At 43.4% G+C, this 22254-nt stretch overlaps 1 protein-coding gene across 4 annotated transcripts in view; it reads left to right on the plus strand.

Moving 5' to 3' along the window:
• The first annotated feature begins 12702 nt into the window (after nt 1–12702).
• LOC104053682 (phospholipid-transporting ATPase ID) overlaps nt 12703–22254 on the plus strand; it is an 89401-nt gene continuing 79849 nt past the window's right edge. For 2 of the 4 annotated variants that reach the window (XM_064439302.1, XM_064439304.1), the window contains exons 1-2: nt 12703–13005; nt 17548–17624. The gene's annotated coding sequence lies outside the window, so the exon portion shown is untranslated. The remainder of the gene's footprint in view (nt 13006–17547; nt 17625–22254) is intronic. The other 2 variants (XM_064439303.1, XM_064439300.1) reach the window with 1 other exon arrangement.

A 22254-nucleotide genomic window follows, 5' to 3' on the forward strand; every position in this document is an offset into this window, starting at 1 on the left:
TCCATACCCACAAACCTGCTTAACACTGAGCTAAAGCAAGATCATGAGGTGCTTGAGCTCATTTTTTAGCACCTTTTATGCATTGCAAAATACACTGAAAATTAGAGCAGTTACGCATTGTGAAGGAAGAGCAGTAGTTTCTGGCAGCCTACAGATGACAAGCAGAAGTCTGGAAGTGTAGCATTAGTTATTTCAGTACAATGTAATACTGCGTACAAAATAATATAAACATATTGAAAGTTCAAGGGATATCAGATAAGATTCAGAATACTTGGAGACTAAAGCTTTTATTGGAGATCCTGATGTGACTGCCTAGCACTCAGGATGGTGGCAGGCCAGCAGCACTCATCACAAACTCTGTCAAAGAGTTCTTCCAGCCCAATAATTATTCTGTCTGGAGACCAAAGCACTAGCTTCAAGCTCCGCCACAACAGAGTACGTAGCGCTCTGTGCTCCCAAGTTACGTGCCTCAAAGAATCTTTATGTTTTCTCTGTTCCCTTGGCAAGATGAATTCAGATGAACTTCAACAAGTTCATATTTATCTTTGTTTCATTTTCAATGCCTGTGGGGTTTTTTTTGTTGTTGTTGTTTAAGAAATTAAAAGATCCTTTACTTATCCTTGCATTTAAACTGCAAATAACTATTCACTGAATAATAGTGCTTTTATGAGTTGCTCTTTTTAGTATTTTCACTGCTTATTGGAACCAAACCCAGAATAATACCTCCTTTTATCATCTTTGTGACTATGTAGCGATAAAACCTGTCGATTGTCACATCTAGCGGTGCCATAAATAATAACAGCCATTCACTGATTGCTGAGATGCTAATTTCCTGTAATGACAACTGTCAGCCAAAAGGATTTCCATCTATTGGCTATAATTCAGATAATGTGAGAATATCAACCCTGTGAACCAATGTATGGGGAGGGAGGTACATTTAAGTTACATGACTTTGCAAACAAAGAAGCACTCACAGTGCCTGCAGGGAATCTTCCCCCACCCCCCCACCCCTCCCTTGAGATGCTCTTTCCCAAGGCTCCCTTTTTTTACCCACTGGTGTTTGGCAAACTGAGGAACATAAACCTTGTCTGTCAGCATCTTCAGGAGCAGAAAATATAATTTACTGTGGTCTATCTGCTCCCTAATCACAGCTGGAGGTACAGAGGGGTGTAACACTTCGGCAGCTGCAAGAGGTGATGAAGTCAAAAAGCCTCCTTTAATTTAAGTAGCTGCTAAACATGGTCAGTTTTTCTTTCTCTCACGCACAGCAGCTTGTCAGGCTGCAGATCCTTATTTGGAATTATTTCTGTGCGCCTGGAGACAAGCCTAGGTCAGGTCATCTGTTTCATCAAAGGAGGAAGTTTCTGAAGATGACCATCACGGATGCAATAAACCCACACAATAGCGACCAAGGTTTTCTCTCAAAGTTTGGCAGCAGCAATAGCTTATTCCCTTGCGGGGGGGTGGGAGTCTGAAGACACAAATACCCTCTGTATTTCAGGGCAGTTTCGTGTTCAGTTTTGAAACATTTTTCAACAAAACCACACACACTTTCACAGATACCCTCAACCCCCACATGCTGCATATGTGCATAAGTCTTCGGGGCATTTTCTTCCTTGCCCCTTTTCTCCCTGTTGGAAGTAGCAAAACAGGAGACCATGGTCAGTGCTGAATGTGAAGGTGTTATATCACAGCTCATTTCTCCAAACCACCCTTTATTTAACCCAATAGCACTGCATGAGTGATCCCTGCAGATTTTTCTGCAGAGGGAGCTTGTAGTCCACTCTAGTTGTTGGAAGTGGAAAACCCAACCAAAGAACATCTGGTTCCTTCAGCTGGAGTCCAGATTAACTATACTGCTGCCACTGCTCCTCAAATGAAGGAGGTGCAGTGGCTTCAGTCAGCTGACAGTGCTGCATGCTATCAAATCTGTCCTCTGGAATTGACAAGTTATGAAGGAAATGAAAGCAAAACCTCTGCTGGAGGAAGTTTTGCTTTGTGGATTTGTAGGACAGTGACTTTTTTTCGTTGTGAGCACTCTTGAAAAAGAAGAAGCATGAAGGTGACAACCCCAGGGTAACAAGCCAAACATCTTCCACTGGATGACTCACAAGTTCACACGTTAAACTTGGTTCCTACACTTCTGTGCCAGCAGAAGAAAGGATTTCCATGGTTGTAAGCCAGCGGGTACAAGCTGTGCTTCTCAGCAGTTGCCTGATAATTGGCATGATGGCACTCGGTGATCACCCCCTCCCCTTCAATCTCTTTTGAGCCCTTTCACAAATAAAAAGACAGCTCTGAAAGCAATATATGGCCCTTAAACTTCATAAATGTAGTGATGCCAGAAAATTACTTTTTTCACTAAAAGTAACAGCAAACAAAATGGAGGCTGATCTATTTTGCATGGGAAGTCTTTCTCTTCTCTGTCTCCTTGACAAGCCATTTACTGGCTTTCCCTTGTATTTCATAACTTAACATTTTTTGTCCAGTCAAGGTGAGTTGTGCCTCTGTCTATGTCCAATCTTTTGTTTCTGGTGTTGAGAAAATCTGTGGGATTCACCTGTGCTACCTGGAGTGACCATAGCAATCAGGCATTTTGCTGAAAGTTGAAAATTGTTAGCTAATGTGCGTGAGTTTTGAAGCAAAGGGAAATAGAGGAGGGGGACAAGAAGAGAATGCATCTTGAGAATATCCCACTTGTAATTTTCTTTGCACAGTGGGGGATGATGAAATGGGAGATAAAGAAACATGTTTTGTTCCTCAACATTGCTACTGTTCAGTCTCCAGTAAACCAGTCCGGTGTCATCCCCAAAGCCATAATACCTTACCCTGGTGATATAGTTCATGTCTGTTCTGCAGAGCTCTGTTCTTACAGTATAATGAGCATCAGTAAACCAAGTGCTAATGCTGTAGCCAATTTTGTCCATGCTGTGGGTTTCATCTGAGTCATGCAATGTGGTTGTAAAAGATTGACAGAAAAGCGTGACTTGGCAGAAAGCATGGATAATGTGAGTTTTAAAAGCAGTCCTCTGAAGCAGTTAAAAGCCATAAACTTCTGTGACAGAGGTTCTCTCATAGTTTACCACCCCACCATCTGCCCAATTCACTACAGGCTGTTATGGCCCTTTCCTATACCCCACCAAAGCAATAGTGACTGCAGGATGTGTAATATCCATAGCATTAGAGCCAGGGAAGGAGCAGTAGGTCTTTACCTCATCTACTCCATTTCCCAGGGCATAGTGCCTCACCCAGTTAACTGTGCACTGAGCTCAGTGGCTTTAGACGTGTCTGTCACCTCTCCCAGAAAGGCTCTTCATCTTGCTGCTAAAACACTGAGAAATGGAGATCAGCTGCTGGTGGTTTGCTCTGTTGGTTAATGGTTCGGAAGCATTTTGCTCCCTAACACCTGTTTATTTGGTTTGAGGCTTCCAACCACTGGTTCTTACTTTTACGCTCTCATGACAAGAGGTCAGATGTTCAGAGCAAGAGAAGATGAGAGGTTTGACTGAGGTTGTCTACCTGCAGGTTTATCAGAAAAGCATTAGTTACTGAAATGAACCCACAGGGACCCAGTCAGCTTGAAGTTAGGTCTAGAACAAGGAAATAGGAGATGATAAATCATTACCAGGTTGTATGCTTCAGTACTTCAGAAGCCTCCTGGAAGGATCAGGCAGTAATGTCCTGTCTGACAGGACAATTTAACCCCAGCCAACAACTAAGCCCCCCACAGCTACTTGCTCACTCCTCCCTGGTGGGATGGGGGAGCAAATCAGAAGGGTAAAAGTGAGCAAACCCACAGCGTGAGATAAGAACAGTTTAATTGGTAAAGCAAAAGCTGTGTGCACAAGCAAAGCAAAACAAGGAATCCATTCACTCCACCCATGGGCAGGCAGGTGCTCAGCCATCTCCAGGAGAGCAGGGCTCCATCACACGTAATGGTTACTTGGGAAGAAAAATGCCTTCGCTCTGAACGTGTCTCCCCCTCCTTCTCCTTCCCCCGGCTCTATATGCTGAGCATGACATCATATGGTATGGGATATGCCTTCGGTCAGTTGGGGTCAGCTGTCCCAGCTGTGTTCCCTCCCAGTTCCTTGTGCCCCCCCAGTCACTCACTGGTGGGGCGGAGGGCGGGGAGAGGCAGAAAAGGCCTTGACTCTGTGTAAGCCCTGCTCAGCGACAGCTAAAACATCCCTGTGTTACCAACACTGATTTTAGCACAAAGCTAAAACACAGCCCCATACCAGCTACTATGAAGAAAAGTAACTCTATCCCAGCCAAAACCTTCATCCTCCCATTGAACAGCTGGTTAGAAATAAGCTAAAATTATATATCTATTTCCTTCTCCCAAGAAGCACCAGAGATGGATCTAGTCCCACCTCCATGGGTTATGGGAAGCATAAAGCTTTGCTTTTCTTGAATGTCTGTTTGGTACATCTTGCTCAAATGCTCAAGGTTGTACTAGTTAGTAGATTTTGGGTCAAGCAGAAGTATTCTTTCAGGTCATGTTGCCTTGTTCTGCAGAGGGTCTTCACCCAGCTCTTCTTCATAGCCTCAAATAATTTTCCAAGCTCCTTTGGCATCTCTGTCCCAAGTAAAGCTTTCTCAGTGAAAGGGCCTTGCCTGCTGGAGGCGGCTCAATTAATCCTGTTACCTGCTTGCAGTAAATAGCAGATCAGCCTTCTGAGGACTGAGATATTTTTGTCAATTAGTGGTTTGGGTTCTTACCACCTTCTTTTCTACACCTAGCCAGTCCCTCAGAACATCTGATCTGACTATATAGTTCTGTAGAATAGGAATCCTAGGCAGAAATAGGGTTTTTTTCCCCCTACTAAAAAAAAAAACAACCAAACCTCTCTGAGTCTTCAGGCATTTCTTTCCATGTGACTAGCATTGCAAATAGTGAAGAAAGTACACTATCTAGTTCTAGCACAATTAAGAAAAGAACATACTTAGTTTATCTCTGTAGCAGAGACAATGCCGGAGGACTTATGCTGCTTTTGGTTAGATTTCTTAGCCAGACTATGCATGTCTCTGGAGGCCCTTATGGCTCGGTAGCCCCCTCATGTCTGTCATTTGCATGGAGCGGGTGTTTTGCAACAGCATAATGGACATTTTTGCAGAACTATATCAACTATAAAATATTGACATGGGGTATTCAGTGAGGATAAAATAATTTTCTTGTCAAATGGTGTGAAAGCAAACCTCCTTTTCTGTACAGCATGGCGGCCCAAGCAGATTTCCTACTCACCTGGTACACCAGCCTGCCTGAGTCCGTGTCTGCGTGTGAGGCTTCAGCCAGGAGTAACACATCCTCAACCGCTCTCGTAAAGTCCTACCCCCATCAGGATCCTACCTTGTGTGGGGTGATACTGCACAGGCTGGTGCTGTGCAGAAATACGGGATGAGATCCTGCAAGTGTTGTGGTTTTCCTGGCACAGTGCCACTCCTACCAAGCACGGGGTTCTCCCTGCCAGGTTAGTCGTATTGTTTTTCTTTGGAGCTAAGCCTAGCAGGGATATTGCTCCAATAGAGCACAATGCTTCCATTATAGAGAACTTGGAACAAAGGCTCATGAGACATGACAAAAATCGTGAGAAATCATGGAAGTCTGGGAAAAATATTTTACATAGGATGGTAGAGCCTTACCACATACGTAAGGTCATTGTTAAAATAGCATTAAGGTTGAAAAATGACTCAAGCTTTTATTATTTTTCGTGCTATCAGATAAGCTGACTTTCCTGCCTCTTCATGAGTGCCAGCAACGGTGGTATGGGCTGTGCAATCACAGGAATCCCTGTGTTGACTGTTTGGCACTAAATCAACCACACGAACTGAAAGCATAACTGAAGGGCAGCTCTGTCAGCATGGCAGAGTCCCAGCCACCCCACCCGTGTGCACAGTGGCGTGTCTGGGAGACCCCATCTTCCTCACGTTGCCCAGACCGGTGACTTGGCCCAAACGTGCTGCACAGCCATCTGGAGTGTCCTCAAGGAGAAACACTATTTTCTCAAGTTTCCTCCCAGTAGAAAGCAGGCCATGATACTTGGCAGTGAGAGATTACGTATGAGGGCAAGACCCAGCAGTGTAGGAACTGGTACACAGCAATGGTCTATGCTTGGAGACTTGGAATCGCTCCCAGATGACCAGTTTAGGTGTAACCTTTGTGAAGTGGTCACTTTTATTAAATTATGGAGGGAGAATCCAAGCTCTGCAAATACTGTCCATGCTTTGCCAAGGTCTAAGCACCCTGTCCATGGGTTGCAGGAGAGCAATGGCTTTGTCATGGGCTTGCCTGCTGGTTCAGGTAGCTGTTTCAGACAAAGTGAAGTGATATACATGTTTGTATGCATCTGAAGCAGAGGCCAATATATCTGATGCATTGTATTTCACACTATGACTCCTGCAAGGAAAACCAAAGCCTCTCACGAGCATATTTCTCCTTGAATATGGCTTATAGAAGTTCAGTGTGGAGTCTGTCCTGAGGAACATCACATCTTCTAGGGCTGAGAGTCCAGAGACATTGGAAACTGGAGCAGTAAATAGAAAATAACTTTCCTCTCCCCTTTGAAGTCTCACAGATGCGGTGCTGGGGCCAGCCCTCTTGGAAAGCACAGCGGCTCACTGGGTTGTAAATTCACATACGCTGGGGCTCCTTCAGAAATCACTTCCAACTTCTGTGAGCAGGGAGTTGCAAGAGATCAAAGCCTTAGGTAAGTAGGGCACCTATTATACTGAGCCTTTATCTTTCCTTGAGAGGAGACAGGAGATAGCAGGAAGCCTGATGATTTTGCAAAGCTAAACAAAAGTTTATTTCAGTAGCTGGGGGATATCACAGGCATCTTCGCAGAAGTTTTGAATTTACATCTCTCAACATCTGATGTCCCTGGCGTCCTAGGAACATACTCAGGCACTCCAAAAACATGTCAGGGAAAGAGGAAATGATGCTAACAAGATATCATCCTTGTTTAATTTATTCTCCTGTGAATTTAAACTCTACTTGGGGGTGTCATTGTTGAAATTAGTTCTTTTGTTCTTATTTGTCAGACGTCTCTTTTCAAAGGCCTAACTATTTTTTCTGGGGAAAACAGAAGGTTTTGGGTATGGCAAGATGTTGTCTTAACTTATGTTGTCTCCTGAGTGGAGGGGAAACTATTCATGTGTTCAGAAGAACATGAGAATATGTAAAAAATCCTAGAAAAACTTAATTCCTGCCTAATGTTTCCTCCCCAATCCTATTCCAGAGTCTCAGCAGCCTCAGGAGCCTCTTGGGACACGTCAGATAATGAATAGCCAAAATCTGGGTAAGATTTGCAGTAATGCAAGTCTGGGTAACATCCCATGGCTGCTGGGGCAAAAGTGGTGGAGATGAGCAGACAAGGAAAGGCAGATGTGATCTGAGTGCCCATGCTGCTCTTTCCTTGATAAGGCAGGAGACAATTAATTAGCGGCTCTTTTGTAAATTGTCTCCAGTGAGAGTCGTGCTGTAAGAAGGGGACGTGTCATGGGGGAGTCCTTCGGGGGAGCAGTTTCTGAGGATGGAAACTGAATCATCCAAAGCCGCTGAGGTGAACACCAGATGGGATTTTGAGCAGTGGGATGTAAACTCATCCCCTGGAGGCTGCAGGTCAGTTTTGCTAAGGGCCCTTGGCACTGACTGCCTAATGCTGCAGACTGGGGACATCCACCTGGCCTGGAAAATTCAAAACCTCAGGCCAATCCTTGACTAGCACATAGTATTGTAGCTTCACTTCCAATGTGTGCTGGGCCAGAAAATATCTTGTTCTGCAGGGGAAAACTGGGTCTCATGTCCTCTGCTTTGCCTGTCCTTCTAAGGGAGTATTTTAATGCTAATCCTTTATTATAAACATGACAACCATTATGTTTCTGGAAGTTCTTCACCAAGATTTATCCTTCACTTGAATGGGTATTGGGGTGTCTGAGCCTGATTTTGTGGGTGATTTGAACTCCTTTATGCACTATGTTGTTCTTACTGAACCCTACTCTAGTTAATGTTATATGTTAAAAAAAAAAGTACTTTGTAATATTTTAGAGCTTGCTGACTAATTCAGGATGGACAACACTAGACAGAGGTCAGCGATCACTTTCAATAACGTTTTAAACATCTACAGTTGTAGGAGTTTGTGTGTGTTAAACAACTACAAGCTTAATACATGTTTTGTGAACTTTTACTTGTTGTTTGCACAGAAATAGGTGTGTGGGGTCAAATTCTAATTTATGATCCCGTCGAACGTTCAAAGTCCTGTAACGTTAATGTTGTTAACTATGGATCACGTTAATGATGTTAACTTCAATCTCAGAAAAACTGAGCTGAACCTGAGCGGAAAGCTTGCATAAGCCTTGACACGGCTCTAATGATGTGAGCTCTAAAGATGTCATTCATGCCTATCTTGGGATGAGTTTCACCTTCACTGGGAACAGATTTTATTCTGTTACTGTTCTTTAGCTGATATTTTGTGAAGAAGTCTCTCCTGCCTTTTAATGTTATTTTCTTGTAACATTCTCTACATTTAACTGCTAATAAGAGTTCAGAGAGCTGAAAGGTTTCTTTTTTGGTATTCAGCCACTGATGAAACCTCTCAATTTCTCCAAAGCCTCAGAAATTGTTGCTTTGAAGGTTATGTCACTGGTATTCTAACAAACAGCTGTGAAACTGAGTTAGGCACATAAATCTTCCTAAAATTCACTGGAAGGTGACAACTACATTATTGCAAAAGTTAAAATGGAAACTTTGGTCAGGAGTTCTCATGACAGCAGTGGGCTGTAATGATTACATGACCATGTGCTGCTTTTAGACTCAGATTGTGGTACCCTTTCTTTACTTGCACGTCTTATTTTTTATTTTCCACCGTGGTGCAAGCATCAGGGAGTCTGTTTGTACAACAAACATCTGACATGCCTTAGAACAAATCACAGCAGAACTAACAATGCCAGGGAGGGCTGTCAAAATCCTAACCAGGAACAAAACCCCTACTTCTACAGAGCTGTCCCTCCCTGGGGTCTTGTGCTATTCCTTCATATGTTTTGGAGTGAAAGGTTGTTTATAGCCTCATTATAGGGTGTTTAGCATTAAATGTCAGGAAGCATCTGCTGACACATTTTTCAGTAGCAGACTTCTAGATTCTGCAAGCGAGTTTGGGTAGCTGTAGTGAATATACATGGGATTTCCCTCCAGAGATTTGGATCATACCTTTGAAGGCAAGTTAAAGCTGCCTTTTTGCAAACACACTTCATAAAATAGGGTTCTCCATATACAGTCAAGCTGAATATTCAAAAGCGGATGTTCTCATCTTCCCTCATTTCAGTAACATCCACTCTCTATCCCATATCTTGGGCACCACTGGGAGACTTATTTTGCTGGTTTAATACCATATGTGAAGGCACACTTCTATAAGACACTAGTTTTAGCCATGAAACTGGCTTAAGAAGTTAACCTCTGCCAGACCTAACATCCTGGTTCGTTGTACCATGGGTTGTGACAACACAAGTCTTCATGAGACCCTGCGTTGAAATCGGTTGCTGATAAGAAGTATAAAATAAAAAGGAAGAAAAAAAGGAGAGGGTTGGGGAGGAAGGCCCCCAAAACCCTTGGGCTCTGGTTTGTGTGCCAATGACTTCAAGTGGACATAACCAGGCTCCCACCAGCTTGTTGTCACTGTATTGTGCTGATGTGGTTTTATGCCACTAAGCCAGATAACGGAACTGATTCAATAAAAATTCAAACTCATGTTTTAAATATTTTTTTTTTTCCCAAACCAGCTCCCAGTCTAAGGATGGGGGCAAACAGGAGCTTCTGGAGGTGGATTTTCTGTTGAAGCCCATGTCTCATGAAACGGCACTGATGGTTTATGGCATAACCACTCTGCAGGAATATTTGTACCAAAATCCTCTGAACTGAGGTGTCCTTAGCTCAGAGTGCCTATTTTTCTTCACACTCAACCAGTACATGTTGTTAGACATTCGATTATGTCTGGCTGATAATCTGTATGGTCTCTCTGGCCTACATGGCAGGTCCTAGAAAATGAAGTAGGGCTGGTCAGTGTCCAAAACGTTGAGTGAAATCATGTGGCTGATGGATGCATCTCTGCTTTAGGAACAGTCTTCGGTTAGAGTGGTTTTGTCCCATTTGGATCTGCAGGAGGGTGAAACCCCAATATCTTCTGCTTCATCCATCAGCATCATGCTAAACCTTCTTATTACAGGATAGTTGGTATGCTTATTGCTGGCAGGATGAGTCTCCATGAGAAATCATGAGATCTGTCCATTGCCATGCCTCTTTCCCAGCACATTGCAGCTATGGGAGGAAGCCACAACATCACAGGATGTTTCTAAAGCAGAAACTGGGGATGAAGAAACACACTCAGTAGCTCTGTATGAACAGACTCTTAATTCACAGAGGATGAGGAAAATAAGTTATTGGTCCCACCAGAAGCTGGAGACAAGCAGAAGATGGGAGAGATGGGAAAGGCTCCTCTGTACATTGCATTTTGTAAAGGGGACAACAACTTTTGAAAGAACTCCTCCGGAAGAAATCTTCTGGGAAAGAGCTCAGGGATGTTAAGGGAAGAGCAAATAATGTAAGCAGTTCTTGCAAAATTACTTTCCATTAGGCAGCAGCATGTCTTTTTTTCCCCCTTAAATATTGCATCATTCTTAAACAGTAACTTTTCAACTTGAAACAAAGGGAGTTCTCATGCTATGAAAGCTTTAATCTCAAGCTGTACTCTTAGTTCCAATTTGTTAACCATTGTTATTTTGAAGTTATTTTTACTTTAGTGACCAAAACAGCAAAGACAGGAAAGAATTGTAATTTTGCATATCCTCCAAGACCAATCCTTAATGCTGTGTAAATGTCTTCCTACCAGCACACTGACTCATAGCTGTAGCACTTGGGGCAAAATGCTAGCAGGAGAGGATGTCATATTATTATTGATATTAAACCTGAAATCTGTACTATGTGGCACCTTTTTCCTTAAGAAGTTATTCTTCTGTTTCAGTAATGGTATCATGAACTAATAAAAGAACTAGAAACTGAGCAGAAAAAAGCTCATTCATTTGTACCACCCAGAAAGATGAGTATTCCCATTAAAAAAAACAAAAACAAAAAAAAAAACCACACACACACACACAAAAAAAACCCAAACAAAACCAAAAAACATCAAATAAAACCACCAAAACACACACCAACCAACCAACACACACACACAAAAAAACACCCCAAAACCCCAAACCCAAACAAACAAAAAACCCCACCTGTTTTACCAAGACTTTGGGATAGCCTGTGCCTTTGGTACATGAGAGAGACTTAGCAATTCTCATGAGATTGTCAGCTCACTGAGATGTCACTGGTTTGTTTCTAAACACCTTGTAGTCCCTGATGCCTCCTACTTGGTCTCTTGGGAAGTGAAGAATTGTTTTTCCCTTTTATGAATATGAAAATAGAAGTACAGCAGCATTAACTGACTCATCCAGAATCTGTCACAGATGTGAGAAAGGATCTGAGTGTCATTTCAGTGTTGTTCATTCTGTTATCCTTCCTTCTTTGGGTGTCCACATGACCCTATTAGTCATAACCATGGCCCATTATCTACTGGGAGAACATTAAATAATGTGGAAAGCTTTCACTGCTGTGTTTGCAATCCTATCTGCAGCACTGAAAACCAAAGAATAGATTTTATTTGAAAACGGCTGCAGAGAACAGTGGTTCTGATGAGTCTCTTTTCATTAACCAGGAACAGAAAAGCACAAAAAAAAGCCCCAAACAGAAAAGAGGGTTAAGGAGATGTGAATTACCTTTTAAAAGCCTTCCACTTCAATAATTTAGCATGGCATAAATGTTGCAAGGAATGTAAAATTAAAAAAAAAGTTTCTTAGAAAAAAACCCCTTATTTATTTAAACCTGACACTAATTCCTAAATTTTCATGCAGAAGATGTCGTCAAGTCTATAAAATAGGTGGCAAAAGGGCCCACAGGAGCAAATCAAAGCTTCTGAAATAGCAGTGGAAGTTTGCATTAGCAAATTGTAGGAAAATCTGCAGTGCTGGTGTGGCTTGATAAATGTCATTATTTAGATTTTTTTTTTAATCTTAATTTTTCATATTACACCCTATCACAGTTGTACGTAGGCAATTTTTTTTTAGATTAGGTCTGTCTCTTCTCTATCTTAGAATTATCTCTATAAACCTCTTTTTTATTTTTTGGCTGAAGAGGGCATTGACACAAATAACTCCAAGTCAAAGGTTGAACGTACATATTTTGTTCACATAACCATGGCATCCAGAGTACTGAATCAGGATTCTGTTGTATTTGGCACCATTAACCCCCCAAAATAATAGATTATCCCACAGAAGCTACATACATTTTATATATTCTTATGGGAGGTAATGAGACGTCTGACCTTTGAGAAAGAATATATTTTGTAACTGAAATTCTCCAAGTGCTGCCCAAGAAAATAAATGTGTTGGCTGCCAAAAGTTGGGCACAATGTCTCATTCGCATCTCTCACTGCTGCTTTAGCTGCGGCAATGTGCACCAGCAGGTTTTTAAGGCTGCATTTCCCTTAGATGAAATACAGAGTCCTGCCTATGGTATATAAACCTTTGTAATACCTGATGTCGTACCTGAGTCCAACGATCAGTTGCTTTTTATTTACTCAGTGCTACACAGTGCCATGTTCCACCCACAGCTTCGGGAACTTTGCCTTTTCTCTTGCTGACCTTATCAAGTACACGAGGCACACCAAGACATCCTGTAACTTCTGGATCTTGTTCAGCGTGTCCCTGCACGGGTTTACCTCCAGATCCTGGGAAGTGTGGTGTTCCCTAGTGAGCTTCGCAGCCGAGCTGGGGAGAAGCCTGGCGTGCTCTGCTGAGAAACCACTAGGGATTTTAAAAGAAGCTGCAGCTTTTTGCATGGTGCTGAAAACAATCCCTTCTGATTGTCTTGACAAACTGCTTCAGGTAGAACAGAAGACACAGAACAGCCAGGTAGGACAATTTCTTCATTCCTTCTTCTAGAAGAAAAATGTAAAAACTTGTATAGAAGCCCAGATTTTGGCCGGGTTTTCCTGTGTACTTTTTTCCTGTCGCATACTGGATGGTTATGCATCTGTAAATGTTGGTTCTTGATAATGGGTCTTGTGTCTAAGTTTTTCTTTATGTAGTGCCAGCTTTAGTGTGTCACTGACACTCAAAGATAGAGTGGGTAGGGTCCACTGTAGTGAGGCTTTAGCAAAACTCTCCGAAGTCAGTGGGAAAACACGTCTATTTTACAGGCTTTGGATCTAGGTCCCTCTTCTCTCTCTTGTTTAAAACATCTGAAGGGAGAGCCAGGCTTCTCCTTCTCTGTGTGCTTAAATCTAAAAGGTGCTCTGAGCTCTCCCTCTCCTTGTTACTGTTGACTGCATTTTAATTTAACAGAAAACGCATGAAACATGGGAACGTCATGCCTCCATCGTAAAAAGATTTGCATCGTAACTGACTGTCTCTGGAGAAAATGTGCTCTAGCTTGAAGTGGTAGATGGGCCAATTAATGAGCTTGTTGTGTACTAAGTTATACATGGTCTCACTGCCTTTAAAACTGGAGGGTGCAGGACACTTATGGGGCATTTGCTTGCTTAAGACTCTTATATAGATACCACAGGCCATTAGGTTTCACTTGGATATGCCTTCACTTAGCAGGGTTATTTTTGTTTCATTAAACTGGTATGTGCCACGCTATGCAAAGAAGTGAGGCCAACTCATGGATGCCCAAAGACTCTATTAATGTGGAGAACTGATTAGATTAAATGCATCCAAAATATCTTCTGTACTGCAGAGAAGAATAATCTCTTCCCTCTCAAATCCTTCCTTATCTGACATAGGAAATCTTCCATCATTCTCTCATAATAGTTGGACCCTCAGCCCAGGAGTAAGGCACTCTAGCCATGTACTGAAGGAGGATTTTCAGCACAAAGCATTGCTCTTCTTTCTCTACCCATGAAAAGATGACTATTCGGGTATCCTGACTCAGGCAAACAGGAGCCAGCAGGAGATCTGCTAAGTGAGGGGAAGAAATATTTTTGTGTTAGCTAAAGTTAACTTGCTGCACTAACATTAATGTATACCTCTGCAAATGATAAATTAGTTAAAAAACAATATTGAAAAAGAAAGGTTAAGGCCATACTATTGGTGATGGAGGCACTCTACCTCTCAGCGTTACTTGCTTGCAAACCATCAGAGCAAAATAACCTGCAGTTCACGTTACAGAAGCAACTCTTTACTTCCTTTCAAGTGAATGGCTTATTTTTCTTAGCGATAAAATCTCTCTGTGGATCTCTATTTAGACAAATGTGTGACTTACTTACTGCACTTCAGCTTTGGTTCTACCTGTTAGCTTATTCATGACCTACATATAGTTTAGCATGACTGAAATCCACTATTCCAGGCTTAAGCAAAAAAGTAAGTGCAAGGTAAGGGAACAGTGAAGTAATCTAATTTGCTGTTATCGAAGCAAATCATAGTGTTTGCTAGGAGTATGACTCTCTCCAAGTCAGCCTGGAAACCTACTTCCAGTTTCACAGTCCGTCACCATCGGACAAGACGGGTCCCCAGGGCAAGACCAGCCAGCTGGTTGTCTGTGTTAGAGGGACTACTCTACTCACTGGTGACCCACCTTCCATGCACTTAGCATGGCAGGGTTTATTCTAGACAGCTGTCCAGTCCCTCACACTAATGGGTCCAGCTAGGACCCATAAATGTTTGCATGTGCTCAGCATTGGCCCCAGGAGGAGGGGGATTAGGTTCTTGCATGTGTGTAAACTGGTACAGAGGTGATGATGAAAAACTACCCGAGTCCCCGAGACTCATAAAACAGGAAAGCTCCACTGTCTGTAGCTACTGTATAAGACCGTATTTCCCATCTCAAAGGTTGAACTATGCGGTTTTAGCTGTGCTTCCAATGCCATACTCCAAGCAGGAGCATTGAAAGGAGGAAACGCAGGTAGATCACGGTCCATTAAAGACTTTGCTTTTCCCCATATGGTCCAGTCACAGACAGCAGTGTGAGATGCTAAGACTGAGGGTTGGGCAAAACTATAGTGGATCCAAAGTCAAAGCTGGGTGCATGCCCTGAAGACAGGGCCAATAACTGTGATCCATAGGTAAACAAGACTCCTTTTCCCTTTCCCTGACTCCAGGGGCCTGCGCAGCTCTGTGCCCACCTCCGTAGGTTATTCAGTGTTATTCTTTCATCTGTTGCTTCCTTCCTACTCCATTGTTCATGTGAGCCTGAGTTTACTGGGACTTGTAGCTCCTATGGGTTGCAACTTCAGCGTCCACCCAGATTACCTACTGGTTTAACATCAAGACCTTCACTTTCTTTCCCCTGCCCTTTGACAACAGCTGTTGTGTGCAATTTATACTGTTGTTGTTGTTGGGATTGTTGCCAATGCTTTCCCCACCTGCCATTTCATTTCTTGGAAAAACAAGGTTTAGTTTACTTTTCCATCTTAAATCTACAGCTTTGGCTTTACAACAGTACAAAAGATATTGATACAGGTGTTAGGGGAGTGAGAACAATGGTTTTGCTTAATTTATGCTTGGTTGCAACAACACGCTGTCTTGCATCCCAGTTAGGATTGCTTTCCCTGGTATTCTTTTCTAGACCTCTCCACCATTGGTGCGATGTCTTTGTAGACTCTGGGGAAAGAGTGTCTATCTCAGAGTGTTTCTTTCCAAGGGCTCTGGTTCTGCACCAGTGTGGGACGGCTGGAGTGGTAACTACCTCGCACATTTCTTGAAGGCCTCTCCCCCATAAAAAAGCCATCCAAGCTGATGTGTATCTCCTCCTGAGTTGCTCTAAGTTGTAGGAACTGTCATGTGAACATGAACTGAAATTGATGGTGATTTGTTTTTATTTGCGGGGCTGTAAACCATGACTACTTCAATTAACATCCTCTTCAGCTGTATCTGCTGCAATACCAACCAATGCCTCAGCTGCCTATGTTAGACTTCCCAGGCATCTTACAAGAACCCCCAGGCTCTGCTCATAACACAGGTGTCTATCTGTAAGCACATTAAACTGACTGGTTTCCACCACTTTTCATTATCATAGAATTATAGAATCATAGAATGGTTAAGGTTGGAAAAGACCCTTAAGATCATTGAGTCCAACCACTAACCTATCACTGCCAAGTCCACCACTAAACCATACCCTCAAGCACCACGTCTACCCTTCTTTTAAATACCTCCAGGGATGGAGACTCCACCACCTCCCTGGGCAGCCGGTTCCAATGCCTGACAACCCTTTTGGTGAAGAAGTTTTTTCTAATATCCAGCCTAAACTTCCCCTGGCGCAGCTTGAGGCCGTTTCCTCTCGTCCTGTCGCGTGTTACTAGGGAGAAGAGCCTGACCCCCACCTCGCTACAACCTCCTTTCAGGCAGCTGTAGGGAGCAATAAGGTCTCCCCTCAGCCTCCTCTTCTCCAGACTAAACAACCCCAGCTCCCTCAGCTGCTCCTCATAAGGCTTGTTCTCTAGACCCTTCACCAACTTCTTTGCCCTTCTCTGGACACGCTCCAGCACCTCAATGTCCTTCTTGTACTGAGGGGCCCAAAACTGCACCCAGTACTCGAGGTGCGGCCTCACCAGTGCTGAGTACAGGGGCACGATCACCTCCCTGCTCCTGCTGGCCACACTATTGCTGATACAAGCCAGGATGCTGTTGGCCTCCTTGGCCACCTGGGCACACTGCTGGCTCATGTTCAGCCAGCTGCCAGCCAGCACCCCCAGGTCCGTCTCTGCTGAGCAGCTCCCCAGCCACCCCTCCCCAGGCCTGTAGCGTTGCCTGGGGTTGTTGTGGCCCAGCTGCAGGACCCGGCACTGAGCCTTGTTGAATCTCACACCGTTGGCTCCGGCCCAACAATCCAGCCTGTCCAGGTCCCTCTGTAGGGCCTTCCTGCCCTCCAGCAGATTGATTACCAGTATATTGTCCTGGTTTCGGCTCGGGTGGAGTTAAGTTTCTTCCTAGTAGCTGCTATAGCACTGTGCTTTGGATTTAGTATGAAAATAATGTGATAACACACTGATGTTTTAGGTGTTAATCAGTGTCTATATTAGGCCAAGGACTTCTCAGCTTCCTATACTCTGCCAGTGAGGAGGTGCCCAAGAAGCTGGCAGGGAGCACAGCCAGGACAGCTGACCCAAACTGGCCAAAGGGATATTCCATATCACATGACGTCATGCCCGGCATATAAAACTGGGGGGAGTTGGCTGGGGAGCAGCAGTCACTGCCTGGGCACAGGCTGGGTGGGCATCTTTCGGCAGGTGGTGAGCCGTTACATCACTGTTTTTTCTGAGTTTTATTCCTCTCTCATTGTTTCCCTTTTCATTACAATTCATTATTATTATTGTTATTATCATCATCATCATCATCATTTGATTTAATTTAATTTAATTTAATTTAATTTAATTTGGATTATTAAACTGTTATTATCTCAACCCATGAGTTTACTTATTTTTACTCTTCTGATTCTCTCCCTCATCCCACCAGGGCAGGGAGGGTGAGTGAATGGCTATATGGTGCTGAATTGCCAACTGGAGTTAAATCACAACACTACCCATCAAGCAGTGAGTTTGTCTTTTATTTTAGGTCCGATTCTAGGGCTGTTTCACTCATCCTACCATGCTGCTAAATTTTCTTTTTTCACATGTGAAAGTTTTGATTCTGCTGCTTGCCCTTCACAGCTCCATAAGTGCCTTCCTTCTTCAAGTCTTTGCGTTCAAGTGCTGTAAAAGCCTCTCGTAAGGCCCCTTCTTGTTTCGTTAACAAACAGAAGACTAGAAACAAGAACCAAAAATAGACAAAGCTGACCAAAATTGTTGGACACATAAGATGAGCTGCAGACTAAAACCAACTTCCCAGAAATCACTAATTCAAAAACTTTCCACTGCACCAGGTATTGATTAATGAAGCAATATATGCTTTTCTCTATTTAAATTTCATGCCTCACTGGCATGGTTGCCTCACATCATGAACATTTTGGGGAGTCTCTATGTATAGACATGCCACTCACAACTTTACCGCATGCCAGAGAGGTTTCCCAGCTACAGTTGGTCACCAGACACTGGTTTTGGTCTCTGTCAGACATCATAATTCTCTGCATTGTCACCGGAGTTTCCTTTCTGGTCAACCCTTGCTGTAAGGCTGTGCTGCAAGTGGGTTGGTCAGGCTAACCTGCTTTTCTCTATTTGGTTGACAGACAAAATTTATCCTCAGTGCTTTTCCTGTAGTAGTGCAAATATGCTCTTCCCAAATATGCTCCACAATCTCACTTGGCACACTGCCTTTGCCAAACCCCTTTGTGCTTTATGCTACTTTTTCTCCTATGGTCAAAATAGCAATCTGGCTGTAGGAGAAAATCCATGTCCATGCCTTTCTAGGCAGCCACAACCTGTTCAGCAGATGGCATCCAAAGAAGCACTAAGACCTCTGTCTGAGCTGTTTACATCTCTGTACCATGCTCTCCACCCAGAGCTAATCTAATCTTGCTTTTCTGAAGAGAAATTACACTTTCGTTTGCTGACACAAGGGATTTATTCAGTTCTGGTTATGCCATTGCTGCAAAGGTCTTTAGCAATTGTTTTCTAGTACTTTCCTTCAGTCCAGATAACTTGACTAGTTACTAATGGTCCTTAGAAGCCATTTCTTCAACCAAGCCCTGCAAATATTAGCTGTCAAACTAGCCTAAGCAGTTACATGGGCAGCTGTACACCTGGGGTACCAGTAGCCTAATGTGGAGCTGGGTGATAGGCAGAGCATTGCAGAGCTCCACTTTTGCGATGTGCCATATCTGGGATGAGGAGCACTTTGTCACTTGCCAAGATTCAAGGTTGTAAGAAAGTTAAAAACACAGATTTGGAAATAATGGAACATGGCATAATAGAGAAGCTTAAATAACAAAACACACCCTGAAGATTATGCTTAAGAGTTTCTCATCAGCTGCACTAAGCCTCATGTAGCTTCCACCTTTCTCTCTATTATTTTAAGTTGGGATGTCCTGTCATTATCTGAAGATTAAATATCTTCCTGAGGGGAGGAGGCACCAAGAAACTATCGAGCTTCTATTTCTGTGCCACACAAGCTGGAGGACCATGGGTTTTTGTTTTTTTTTTAATTCCTTGTTAAGAAAACTCCTTTCTTTATTTCTCCTGACTAGGCGTTTGGTGCCGCACAGTACTGCTGAAACGTGAATTCTCTTCCCTCTCTTAGAGTCTTGGATTAAGTTTTCTGTTGTGTGCCTTCATTAGCACATTCCTAGCTTCAGACTGTGTGTCATTGCCTTCTGGAGATACACCAGTAAAACCTTGATCGCTCTATCAGAAACAGCAAACATTGCCTTTTCTTATGGGCCCCATGACTAGTTTTACCCTGCAAGCAGCACATGAAAACCAAACATGGTGTGACAAACTGTAACACTGGGAATAGGGTGTTTAATTTAAATACCTGCCTCCCTTTCTACATGTCTCCTTGATTTTAAAAGGATCTTCTGTGATATTGAATTACACCGCAACAGGAGAAATGGCAACAATTAACCTTAAGTAAGAGCTATAGTCACAGCTTCCTTGTGGCTGTGTGCCCGGCAGCACCCTTGTCCCTGCATTTCTCACTGAATTAGCTACTGCTGCCTTCTCCCCCTCCAGGTTTCCTAAATTGTTGTAGTGCTTTTAGGAGAAGAACGTGCCCTCCTTAACTCTGCCATTAAGTCCTGAAGGACCTGTGCAACCATCAGGTTATTCCTCTCTTTCATATGGCTGCAGAAGGATTTATGCACATAACTTCCGTTCAATGGGAATTTACTGTTTAAATGCCTAAATGTCTGTGTGCAGATAAGAATAATACAGGTCTCTGTTCTCAGCCCTATAATTGCAGAGGAACATGCATTTCTGTTAAACACCTGGAAAACAGGTAAGGGAACGAACAATCTAACATAAAATAAACTTGCACTGAATAAAAGCAAAGGCTGACAGTGCCAGGACCTGGCATGCCTGTGCTGTAGCCATGCTGGCACAGCCGTGGTTATATACGCTTATTTACTGCCAAGGTGATGCTGCAACTGAAGTGAAAACTATACACTGTTATGCAGTTTCCTTGGGGAAATCCCTAAGGAAGTCAATGGTTTTGTGCCTGTTTATGCCAGGTTGTATTAGCACAGACATTTTAGATCTTTTGTTAATTAGCTAAAATGTTTCAGCAGGGAGCCAAATTCTCTCTTCTTGCTACATTAGGCTCCCTAGGCATTGTTTTATAAGATGTCTGCCTTTTTTTCTGACTCTGTCCTGACCATGTTCCTTTGCCACCAGGCAGAGGTTTCCTTATTCTTCTAGAGGTCACAGAACTTGAGTTATGACAGATCAAGAAGTCACCCAGTCCCAGTCATCAGTACTAGAATAATATAGTGCTACGTGCTCCTGTCCCCTTTTGGGACCGTGTCCCTGCAGAGAAGCTGGTGCTTCTGCACTTCTCTGAAGCAAACACCAGCTGGCCACCCCTGAGCTCCCCTTGACCTCTCTGAGGTGGGCCATCTTACCACCTCCTAACCAGCATAAGCTATAGTAATATAATAAGGACCTAATGCAGAAAATACTACTATAAAATATACAAAAGATCATTGATACCAGGGAGAATTTCATGGAAGGCAATGGATTGCTCCCATATTTTTCCTGGCAGGATAGATGTGATTGTAACCTGGAAAAGAGACAGTATAGATATACATGCACATGGTGTATTTAATTTGGAATGATGGTTAAAGTGTTTATGAGCATTATGGATATGACATGATATTTAAAGAATCCTCTCAGAATGCCACTGAGTTTTTCAAGTGAAGGAGAATTGCCTATCAGAGCAATATATAATGCAAAACATGAGGTGCTTAAAGAAATGAATCCCAGATCTCTTGGATGAAGCTGTAGGGAATGCAGAAGTGACCTGCTCCATGCAGATCCGGGGATCTCCAATCCTCTCCACACATGCTTAGTGCAGAAAACTGTGGAAGTGGCAATGGGGGTCAGGGCTGCATTGCCACAGTATAAAACAACCTGTCCAGCTTGGGGGACACGCTCCTCAGTGCCTCCTGTGATTACCACCTGGAAAACTGAAGGGCAGATCCATTGCATCCCTGTCCTCCTTTGCCTGCTGAGCTCTCCTAGCACATCTTTTAAGCACAGTGCTTGCTCTCCCATGGCAATGGAGTTTACAGAGAGAACACACAGGCTAAGCACAACCAGGACCAGAGAATCCCTGGGAGGCTACAGGAGATTAGCACTGCATAGCCATTATACGCCCTTCGGGTGATGTTATACTGTGCCAAAAGTGCCGTTTCTCCCATGAGTGCAGCCCATTTTTCCCATATGCACAGCTCGTGGGAAGACTCTGTAAAATGCTGAGGCTTTTTGTTGGCTCTGCATGGGTTGGATTTCCTCTGTGTGTTCAATCATGGGGTCCCACTGAGGGATATCCTAATTCCTCAGTGGTATGAGCTGGGTTTTTTGATGTGTATCTGAGGAGTGTGCATGTGACAGTGTTTGAAGTGTCACCAGATACAGCATATGTGTTTGTGGCAGCTACTGCCTTGCAAATAACAGCAGGAGGTCTTGTGTAATACCCGTGTTACAAAGGGCACTTTAGTTGGAGGCTCTAACAAGCTCGGCTGTTGCTTTGCCCTCAGCTATTGATTTTTCTATTCACGTAGGCATGATTAGCTTTTAACAAGTCCCCCACCCCCCCACCCCGCTCCAAGATTCCACTTTGTTCACTGATGATGATTAAGAAATATGTGCTAAAAGCAGTGTGGACACATCTGGGGTTTGCTGCAGTGGCTGATTAATCCTTGTGCTTTCCCCCGTGCAGTCAGGCACGTGCAGTGTCAGGCAAATGAAGAGACACAATTTTATAGTCCAAGAATGTAATCCTGAGACAGGTGGATCTCCATCAGCTCCCACTGATTCCTGCGTCCATCAAATCATCTAATTTCTCATAGGATCACAGCAAACATTTCAGGTACCCAGGAGACTTCCCCCCTTGCAACAGACCCTTCCCTATCAGAGCAATGAAACTGTTGGCCAGAAGGGAGTTTGTAAACACAAGAACCCAAATCCAGCAGGAAATAGACCTCAGAGACGAGATGATCTTGGGCCTTGTTCCCTGGAGAATTGAGCTTGGCTTTATCTCCCCTTCAGTGTAATCTGAGCAGCTGAACCC

The sequence above is a fragment of the Phalacrocorax carbo genome, chromosome Z (assembly GCF_963921805.1).
Source record: "Phalacrocorax carbo chromosome Z, bPhaCar2.1, whole genome shotgun sequence".
Taxonomy (NCBI): domain Eukaryota; kingdom Metazoa; phylum Chordata; class Aves; order Suliformes; family Phalacrocoracidae; genus Phalacrocorax; species Phalacrocorax carbo.